The 10,129-nt window shown below is 37.7% G+C and overlaps 1 protein-coding gene across 1 annotated transcript in view; it reads left to right on the top strand.

Moving 5' to 3' along the window:
- The first annotated feature begins 442 nt into the window (after window positions 1–442).
- The window catches only part of RNF32 (ring finger protein 32), a 73,141-nt gene continuing 63,454 nt past the window's right edge, over window positions 443–10,129 (top strand). Inside the window, exon 1 of the mRNA XM_021009574.2 lies at window positions 443–545. The gene's annotated coding sequence lies outside the window, so the exon portion shown is untranslated. The remainder of the gene's footprint in view (window positions 546–10,129) is intronic.

Below are 10,129 nucleotides of genomic sequence, written 5' to 3'. Positions count from 1 at the left end.
TTTAAAAAAGAAAGAAAGAAAAGCCTGCATTACCTGCCCCCACAGGGTTGTGTGGAGCTCTGATGTGAACTAAGCTGGTGAAGCGCTTTGAAAACCTTAAAAGCGCTATATAAAGGTCAACGGCTCTTACGGATTGACAAGCGCACAGCTGTTTCTCCAAGATTCATCGCGCCCTTCCCCAATCACCCTCTCAATCCTACAGAGCTTCAGCTCGCTGCTGTTTAGGGGAGCACCTGGACTCTGGAAGGAGAGCGGAGTCTGCCCATCAGCTGCACCCTCTCTCCCCTCGAGTCTCCTCAGCCAAAAAGTCTCTGGGAGGACACGCCACGCCACGTGCCCATGCGCACAAGAGAGTTCTCGAGCTGCACGAGCGCCCTGCGCTGCTTCCCGCCAGCCGCTATTAGGACCCAAAAGCGGCTAGTGGCAGGAGTGCGCATGCGTCTTGGGTGGCGAGGAAAACCATTGAGGCCCCTGGGCGGGTTGCCACAGCAACGGCGGAGCTGTTCTCAGACGCGTTGCTGGCGGGGCCTGAGAGCTGGTGATTGGTATGAAAGCTGAAGTCTGAGGGATTCCTCTGCTTCTGGCCCAGATTCCCGGGGTTGAGGGGAGGGGGCTAATAGCAGGGGCTTGGATAAACACGGGAGCAAGGAAAGGCCGCGGAGATGAGTGACGGGGAGAGGGTGGGGAGCCTAAGGTGCTGGTGCCGGGGGTGTTTGCGGAGAGGGTGGGGAGCTTTGATGGGAAAAGATAAAAGCGGACCAAGAGGCCTCGAGGTGGGGCAGTTGAGGATGAGGCCTTACTGGCGTTCTGCAGGGTGTCCCAAAATTCTTAGTGCAGTTTTAACTCTTAAAACTGCACTAATTGCTTTCCTCACTTGGCTGGCCCTCATAACAGTGGGAGGTACGTGCTGTTATTATCCCCACTTAACAGATGAAGAAACGGAGGCTCAGAGCTAGCTAGTAAGTATATGAATCAAGATTTAAACCCAAGTCTTCTGGACCAGGGTTGGAAAAGTCCATCACTTTCTGTTATGCCCAGGTGCCTCTCAGGTAACACTTTTAAATGGGGAAGTTGGTGAAAGGGGTCATGTCTCAACAAATTTTAGGTGCAGAATTAGTTACTTAGAGTTATGTAACGATTGAATCAAGTCCATTGCTGCTGAGCCTTGATTTCCTTGAAAGAGCAGTAGATTTGGAGTCAAAGGATCTGCCTCTATTAAAATTTTTAAAGACCTATTCTCTGTTAAGAACTTTTTTCTAAAGAAAAAAGCAGAATTTCAGGTAAATTCTTTGGTACAAAAAACTGCCAAAACTTCTGTTGGACAAGTCAAATTTCTTTACTACAAGCAATCTATATAACAAAGATTTCCTAGTCCCTGGTCCCTTCTTTTAAGTAATGTTTTGATACAACAAGAATAATATATTTGTTCTTGAGGAAAAGAGAAAGCTGAGATGTTGTATCCTGCTCACTGTTATCTAACTAGTTCTTCAGTAACTATCTTAAGGAAATACTATACATGTCTTTCCTATGGTTTTATCAGCATTTAAATGTTAATGTTTTTCAACTCATTGATTTCAAGATTTATACATGAGTGTTCACCTTGGAGTCTTAATTTTACATATTAGCCACTGGGAAGAAAAATTTTAAGTAGATTTTTTTCATTCCTGAAACATTTGGGTTTTGTTTGTTTGTTTGTTTGCTTACAAAAGCAAGTCATTGGGAGAAATTTGAGTCTTCATTATGAACCTTCTACAAAAGCCCTACACAGATGTCTCTTATGATATAGTGCTGACCCTGAATTCTCAAAAGTTATGGCATTCTCAGAGTTTATGCTAAGCTGAAAGGGTATTTTTTAAAGTTCTGAGGACAGTCTCCCTGGTGTCTGAGAACCAGCCAGGTTGTCAACACCACTTTGGACACTGCTGGTAAATTCTTCATGGAAATTCACATTCTTCTCTTGCTCTGGAAATAGTAATCAAATCAATACTACCATTGCTACTGGAAAGGGCATCATAATCAAATGTTCTATGATTCTATTAAGTAATCCCTATGATTCTCCAAAATTATCTTCCCTTATCCACCATTCCTCTATATATGTTCTTGTATCCACCTAACAGGATGTAAGCTCCTTACTGGCAGAGAACTATGTCACTACTGTATTTGTATTCCCAATGTCTAGCACACAGTAGATACTTAAATGCTTTTTCATTCATTCATTAAACAAAGAAATATACAAAATGGCCTTCTTTTGTTTCCACGGTGACAGGGGTGCATAATAGATAGTTCTTAGACCTACTATAAATGCTAAGATAAGATCTTTGTCAAGTGACCAATGAATTTATAAACTACTAGAACACCTGAACCACATTAATATTGACATTCCCTATAAATGAAATCAGAAAAAATTGAAAGTTGTGCTTTATGCATTGAAATTAATTTAAGTGTAAATAGTTGCTAAACAAATTTTTTTGTTGTATAGACATTTCAGTCATGTCCAACTCTTTGCAGCCCATTTGGGGTTTTCTTTGGCAAAGATACTGGAGTGATTTGTGATTTATTTTTCCAGCTCATTTACAGATAGGGAAACTGAGGCAGACAGGGTTAAGTGACTTGCCCAAAGGTCACACAGCTAGTAAGTGTCTGAGGCCAGATCTGAATGCAGCTTTTCCTAACTCTAAGCCCAGCGCTCTATCAACTGTGCCACCTACCTGTCACCTAAACAAATATAGTTGTTTATGTTGGCGTTTAGTGTTGTTTGTAATAAAACATTTACTTTGTTAAAAATGAAACCTGAACACGTGAACAAATAGCAGCTAATAAGGATGACTCACAATTTTCAAAAGATATACAACTAAAGGAGTTGCTGAAGTTGGTCTTATCAAGTCAAGTAAATAAGCATTTATTAAATATCTACTATGTGATATACCTAAATGAAATAAAAAAGAATTTCTTGGTTGAGCATAAGCAATGACAGTTGCTGTGGAGATAATTATAGCTTTTGAACAAGCATCTGTTTAGAGGGAGAAAGAAGAGAAAAAATATACATAATACAAAGGAAAGAGCACCAGATTAAAAGCCAGAAGACCCAAGTTCCCATCTTACCACCACTCCCTGTGTGACAGGTCATTTAACTTGACATATGTTCCCTCATTTATAAAATGAACTAGATGATCACTAAGGTCAATTCCAGCTCTAAATCTTTGATCTGGTGAAGATGGGTAACAGAGGACAAAGAAGAACCTGTGGAAAATGTGTTCAAAATAAGAAATGGAAGAAGTCAAAACTTTGTAGACTATTCAGAAGTCTCATGAGCATGCCTGAATACTTTCTTCAAAAAGAGAATTAGAAGGCACTAGATGAACAGTTGCTCTCCTTGCCCATGGTGATAATTTATTGTTCACACTGATACCTAAATGGTAAAGAAGACAATCAGAAATTAGATGCTGTAGCATTTCATAAAATGTAAGTTATAAAGGGAGAAAGAAAAGAGCTTTCTATAGAAGTTTTGGAATGAAACTCAACTTAAGCCAGAGCATGCCAAATAATGTTTATAGATATGTATCATCCAAGCCTATGAGTCAGGGGAGGTGTTCGAGAGTTCACAGGGCAGATAGTTTGAACTCTAGCTAGGCATTGTGTGGTTTTAAACAGGAAGGTGAGGTTTAGACAATAAGCACATGCAAAATCGTCCAAAATGTGCTGGTTTTGCTGTAACAATCTATTCTCATCTACACTAGTACTGGAACCACCAAAGTTGGAATCAACAGTTCAGTTCTTGATGTCCTCTACGAGGAATTTGGTATCCAAGTGGTACCTAAAAAGTTGAAGTTAGAAAGAGTACCTGAACTAGACCTGCAAAAGAAATCTACAGCAATAGAAAAATAGTTTTGAACCTCTAGCAAATTGATATTCAATATATTTCAAAGATGGGAAGATACCAAAAGTGGAGAAAAATCATGGACGTTTGTAAGAACCCTGGATACGTATATGTAAGTAAACATTTTTATATTTATAAGAATAAAGGTCATTTCCCAATTAATAAATGGTTAAAGGATATTCTAAATCACAACTGATTAAGGAAATGCACATTAAAACAACTCTGAGGTTCCACCTCACACCCGTCAAATTGGCTAATATGAAGAGCAGAACGATAAATGGAGGGGATATGGGAAAACTGGGACATTAATGCACTGTTGGTGGAATTGTGAACTGATCCAACCATTCTGGAGGGTAATTTGGAACTGTGCCCAACAGGCTATAAAGCTTTGCATACGCTTTGATCTAGCAATACTACTACTAGATCTGTATCCCAAAGAGATTTTTTTAAAGGGGGAAAGAACATTTTTGTTCAAAAATATTTACAGCAACTCTTTTTGTGGTGGCTAAGAATTGGAAATTGAGGAGATGCCCATCAATTGGGGAATGGCTGAGCAAGTTGTGGTATATGGCTGTTATGGAATAGTATTTTGCTATAAGAAATGACAAGCAGGATGTTTCAGAAAAAACTGGAAAGACTTATATGAACTGATACAGAGTAAAGTGAGCACAACTGGGAGAATATTATACGCAGTAACAGAAATATTGTTTGATGAACAACTGTGAACAGATTTAGTTATTCTCAGTAATACAATGATCCAAGACAATCCCAAAGGACTCATGATGAAGAAATTCTATCTGCCCTCAGAGAAAGAACTGATATTGTCTGAATACACACCAAAGCTTACTATTTTTCACTTTCTTTCTTTTAGTTTTCTTGCACAAAATAACTAATATGGAAATATTTTACATGATTGGACATGTATAACCTGTATCAGATTGTTTACCATCTCAGGGGAAAAGGAAAGGGAAAGAGAGGGATAGCATTTCGAACTCAAAAGTTATTTTTTAAATGTTGTTTTAACATGTAATTTGGGAAAAATAAAAATTTATTTTTAAAAAATGACTTTCATCAAATAAGGTGTTTCTCAGGAATAGATTTAAATAACACATAATTTCATCATAGGTGCAACCACAGAAGAGATAATTTTGTTCAACAACCTTCTAATTACCAATGTCAAGGCATAAAACAGGAAAATATTTGCTCTCAAAAGATGTTTGCCATTATCATGGAAAATATTCTGCTCAGAATCCAAATAAACCAGAGAGCACCTATAAATGATCAGATCCTCCAGCTTCTCTTTTTTTGTGGATCTTTGTGCAAACATGACCCCTTAGTGAGATCTGTGGCCACTCAAAAGAAAATGACCTAAAAATCCCCACAGGAAAAAGTAAGTCACTGAAGAATATGTATTGTCCAAATTATGATATATATCCTGGACAGGTACTGCAGAAGGGCAATAAAGTGGACCTTTATATTTATAAATATAACTAATAAACATTTAGTAGAAAGGTAAGAGTGGCCTAAATTTTATTTGAGAAATTGTTCAGCATTTTCAATGACCCCCAAGCCACTGAATGAAACTAATCATTTTTAATGGCAATATTTGAGTAATGATTTATTACTGCCAACCATGGATAACCACAGCCTCTGAAGAATCAAAGTTACAGGTGACCCAAAGGGAGATGGAGAAATAAAACAGCAACAAACATTTATTAAACATCTAGCAAAGGGTCCAAGCACTATGTTAGGCATATAAATACAGAAGTGAGACAGCCCCTACTGTTATATTCTATATTATATTCTAATAGGCCATACGAAATATATAAAACAATGGTGACTAAGGAAAGGGGTTTTAGTTTAAGGATTGTGAATGGAGCCATTAGTTGGAAAATTTATATACCTTTTCCTATAGTGATGGTAGCATTGATTTGATGCTCATTCTAAGAACAAGAGTAGCAGCAAAGAAGGTAGCAAAATTAAGTGTAAACATGGAAAAACTTTAAGTTGAACAACCTTTTTGAAAACTTTACTTTAAATATTGATGTCCTCCAAATGTCAGTGCCCTGCTCTATCTTAATTACGGCTTTCGGTAATAAGCCTTCTGTATTCTGCTTTGGTCAGCTCACATCTGAAATATTAAGTTCTGGTAGCCACATTTTTGGAAAACCATTAACAAGTCCAGAAGAGAGCAAACAGAAGTTGGGGGAAGGGAGAGCAATATCTAAAATAATGTCCTACAGAGAACAACAGTTGAAGGAAAAGAGGAGCTAAACCTGGAAAAGAGAAGTCTTAGGGATGGATCTGATAACTGCTTTCAGGTAGTTGAAGCACTACATGGGGAAGATTAATTCTATTTGTTCTGTCTCACCTGAGGACAGAACTAGGGACACTAGTTGTTGTAAGATCAAAAAAAAAGAAACTTAGGTTTGATATAAGGACAAACATCCAGTAATTAAAACTTTTCAGAAAAGTAATAAGCTGCTTTGGGAGGTAGTTATTTCCCCTTCATTACACAGGGTCCAGAAATGGCTAGATAGCACTTGTGAGAGGTAAACAGGGTGTTATATAAGGAAATTCTTGGGTACAAGTTGGACTGAATAGCTTCTAGCAGCTATTCCAACTAAGGTCCTGTGACTTAGGGCAACTTATTTTTCAAGAACATCTAGAGTTCCACTGAGAAATAGTCTTTTTTTCACTCCAAATAATATTCCATAGTAGTGGTTTCCCTGACATTTTATATTAAACAAAAATCTTTCAGGTAGTATCTATAACAAACACCTGTTCAGTAACAGTGGAAAAAACTTTCACTGAAACTATTACTGCATTTTAATCATTTTTAAATTTTGCCATAGATTTAAAGCTGTAATAGATCTTAGAAATCATGTAGACAACACCATTATTTTACAGAAAAAGGAAATTGAGGCCAAAAAAGTTACTTGGCCACAGAAAGTGGTGCAAAAACAAAAAGTGAAATAGACCCTGAAGAACTTATCACAGAATCTAAGAGCTAGAGCAGAATTTAGAGATTATCTAATCCAACTTTTACCTTCCTATAAATCTCTATCATATCCTCTAACAAGTGGTCAAATGGCCTGTGCTTGAAGAGATCCAATGAGGGGAAACCTACTCTCTACCAAGGTAATCTGTCATACTATTTTGGTTAGCCCTAATTGTTGGGAAACAAATCTCTGCCTCTCTGGAGCTTCTTTCCATTTATTAAAAGGCTGACATCAGTGGAAAGGAACAACCTTTCCAGTTCCTTCTATTTTCAGTGGACTAAAATCACAAAGTTGTTGGAAGGCAGCAGATTCATACATTTTGATGCACCAAGTATTAGAAAGAAATCAAAACACAGTGGTGGCTATTAGCTACAGTGATTATTAAAAGTGACTAAATGGGTATAGAAGTGGATAATTGTACTTTCATATGCAGATTCAGTATATTTAAATAAAATTTGTCCTTGTAAGGCAAAGCAACAGATATTTATTAAATACTTACCATGTACCAAGCACTGGGGTAAGCACTGGGAATACAAATACAAACAAAAAGAAAGATAGCCCCTGCCCTCAATGGGGACAATGGGGAAAGACAGCACCCAGAAGGAAGATGAAAAGGAGAAGAAGGAGGTAGCAACTGGGGCATGGTGTTGAAGTCCAGAAAGCCAGGCTGGGGCCCTCCCCCAAAAGAAAGAAAGAAAACTAATTGGAGAAATGGGCCAGCATGGTAAAGAGATGTTCCACAACAAGAAGGCCATAGGGGTAGATGAATGGATGCTCCAGAATGAGGAGGCCTGAGGCACAGAGAAGGGCAAAAGGGCAGCTTAGTCACAGTGGAAAAGCAGAGCCAGGAGGGGAATAAAGTTTGGCAAACAAAATGTGTCTGAAAAAAGATCCTAAAAATGACATGGATTTCAATGTCAACTGTACTAGTCCCTTCATTTACCTTTGGAAATGTATAGTAGTAGAGAGTGCAAACTTAACCATAGTCATAGTCAAGATATTTCCTCTTTGCAATATTTCAGTTCTTAAAGGAAAATATAACCTCACCTGTGTGGGCACCTTCCACCATTGCAGATCACAATCTTTCCACATTTCTTTATACTGTATGGTTCATGATCATGTCCCCCAAAAGTAAGCAAGCCTTTCTCTGGTCCACAGATACAATCTTTCAGCACTTGAGCTATCTCTCTGTTACCCTTCCCTCTTGCTACATTATCAACCAGTCCATCTCTTTTTACCAATCATACATTTCCTTGATGGTGTCCTTTTATACCACTTCTTGCATCATCATTGGTGATTAACTGCAGTCTATTTACAAGTACCACAAATCTTTCTTTTGCTATTGGGGTCATTTGCAATTTTGATTCTTCTGAGGTTACAATATTCTCAGATTTGCAGCTATATATCCTGCACTGGAAAATATTACTGTTAAAAAGACAACTTTTACTGAATTAAGTTTGAAACTATTGAAAATACTTGCATTTTTCTAAATTTAATCCGGGCCTGGATCCCCCTCCTTTTTTTTTTTCTTGTGAGGCAATTGGACTTAAGTGACTTGCCCAGAGTCACACAGCTAGTAAGTGTTATGTGTCTGAGGCTAGATTTGAACTCAGGTCCTCCTGACTCCAAGGCCAGTGCCCTATCCACTGCACCACCTAGCTGCCCCTTTCTGTATCTCTTATTTGCTATTATCACCTCTAGTCTCTCCATTGCTCCTAATTTTTCTAGCCCATTATCTCTATTCTTCATTTCATTTCCTGTAGTCTTAAACCTTGATTTGTGCACTGATCTGTACCCATTACTACCATGAAATCTGACTCCTGTATCTCCTTTGATCTACAATATCTTTTGCAAAGAGAAACATCTAAAATGACTAAACATTAATAGGTGATTCATTCTGCTTTTTGGACTTTGTATAGGACATCCTCTTTAAACCCAGGGATATCTTCAATATGCACATCTCCCTGTTGTGAAATGATCCAACCATTTTGGAGAGCAATTTGGAACTATGCCCAAAGGGCTATAAAAATATGCGTGCCTTTTGACCCAGCAGTAGCACTTCTAGGGCTATATCCCAAAGAAATCATACAAATGGGACAAGGACCCACATGTATAAAAATATTTATAGCAGCTCTTTTTGTGGTGGCAAAGAATTGGAAATTGAGAGGATGCCCATCAATTGGGGAATGGCTGAACAAGTTGTGATATATGAATGTAATGGAATACTATTGTGCTATAAGAAATGATGAACAGGCTGACTTCAGAAAAACCTGGAAAGACTTACGTGGTCTGATGCTAAGTGAAATGAACAGAACCAAGAGAACGTTGTTCACAATAACAGCCACTTTGTGAGATGACTAATATTGATAAACTTAACCCTTCCCAGCAATACAAGGATTTAAGACATCTCCAAAGGCCTCATGATGGAAAATGCTATCCGCATCTAAAGAAAGAACTATGGAGTTTGAATGCAGATTGAAGCATACTATTTGCTATTTTTTTTTCTTCTGTTGAGTTTTGTTTCCTCTTTCTGGTGGTTCCTCCTATTGGTTCTAATTCTTACTTACAACATCGCTAATGAGAAAATATGTTTAATAGGAATGTATATGTATAGCCTATATCAGATTGTGCTCCATCTTGGGGAGGGTGGTGGGAAGGAAGGGGGAGAAAAATTTTAAACTCAAAAGCATATGGAAGTGATTGTTGATAAATCAAAATAAATTAATTTAAAAAAGGAAAAAATAAGCACATCTCCCTGATTGATGCCTCTTTTGATGTTATCATGTAGCAGATTGTTGAACAGAGTTAATGCTGTGGTTGCATATGTGATGGAATTCCGTGTTACTGTCATGTATGTAAGGGAGATATTTTGTTTAAGGAGAACCTGTAAAGCTGCATTTTGCTTTTTTTTTTTTGCTTTTTTTTTTGGTAATTAATACACAGAAGATACCCTGGGATCTTATAATCTACATATTTCCAAGCCAGTTGTATGAATGTGATGGTGTGTGGACTGCTGTATAAAATTGTCTGTGATGCCTCACATTGTTCCTTGCAGAGTAAGTGATTAATATTTGTTTAATTGAATTTCAATGATTATCTGTGAATTTCCTCATTGTGTTTGAGTAGACCATTTTCAAAAAGATTTTATACTTGAATAGGTGAAATATCTGTGGGTTTCATTGTATCATGAAGTGAAACAGCTTCTAATCTTCCATTATTCCATCATGTAATGTCTTGAGAATTAGCTTGG

This window comes from Phascolarctos cinereus, unplaced genomic scaffold, assembly GCF_003287225.1.
Source record: "Phascolarctos cinereus isolate Bilbo 61053 unplaced genomic scaffold, phaCin_HiC Scaffold_1;HRSCAF=81, whole genome shotgun sequence".
NCBI classification, from domain to species: domain Eukaryota; kingdom Metazoa; phylum Chordata; class Mammalia; order Diprotodontia; family Phascolarctidae; genus Phascolarctos; species Phascolarctos cinereus.
Note: the sequence above shows the minus strand (reverse complement) of the source record. Positions and strands in the feature narration are given on the sequence as shown.